Below are 776 nucleotides of genomic sequence, written 5' to 3'. Positions count from 1 at the left end.
GCTCACCCCGTCTGGGCTCGTTTGGTGAGCTTTGTGCGTCGATGCGGCCACCTCACCACCGGTGCACAGTGGAGACACCGAAGGCCGTGTGCGTCGTGCGTCGCCCGCTCCGCTGCCTGTCCCCAAACCGCCCTGTCCCCACTCTGAGCCACGTGAGCCTCGTGTCACGCTGTCCTGCCGTTCACCCAGCCCCGTCTCGACACGTGTGCAAGCGTGCCCACGGGGCCGGGGCGGGCCCTTCCTGGTGACGCCCAGGTGAACCGTCGGCCGCCTCGGCAGGGCCACTGCTGCGAGTGAGCCTGCGGCGGGTCACGGGGGGTTTCTAAGTGACTTTGACACGCACGTGGCGCCCAGGGGGCCCGCGAGTGCACAGGGATGCCTCCGATCTCTGCATCCTCTGCCGCCTGCCACAGCAGGCCCAGGGCTGGGCAGTCCCCGCTCCCTGCGTGTGGGGCTCACAGACGGAGGTGACAGACGCAGCCACGTCAGCCCCCACCAGCCGTCCCCAGAGGTGCTGGGCGGACCCCTCCCGCTCTGCCAGCGTCCTCTGTCGCTGGCATGACGTTCAGAGTCGTGAGTCGCAGAGTGGGTGCCGGCGTGGCGCCTCCAGGGATCCTGCCCACGCGGCTGCCTCCGCCAGTCCCTCCTGGCCTCCCACGTGGCTCTGAAATGGAAGCCAGGCTATTTTTGTCCCTGTGACTCCCTGTGGGCGGCTCACGTGGTCTCCCGTGGGAGCTGTGGTGGCTGCTGCTGCCCGTCGCTCCACCGGCAGTGTC

The 776-nt window shown here is 69.2% G+C and overlaps 1 protein-coding gene across 1 annotated transcript in view; it reads left to right on the top strand.

Annotated features, from left to right (window-relative positions):
• The window catches only part of CDC34 (cell division cycle 34), a 16,476-nt gene that overhangs the window by 14,547 nt on the left and 1,153 nt on the right, over positions 1 to 776 (top strand). The gene's annotated exons all lie outside the window — the stretch shown is intronic.

This window comes from Pteropus vampyrus, unplaced genomic scaffold, assembly GCF_000151845.1.
Source record: "Pteropus vampyrus isolate Shadow unplaced genomic scaffold, Pvam_2.0 Scaffold267, whole genome shotgun sequence".
Lineage (NCBI taxonomy): Eukaryota > Metazoa > Chordata > Mammalia > Chiroptera > Pteropodidae > Pteropus > Pteropus vampyrus.
This window is presented reverse-complemented; position numbering and strand designations above follow the sequence as displayed.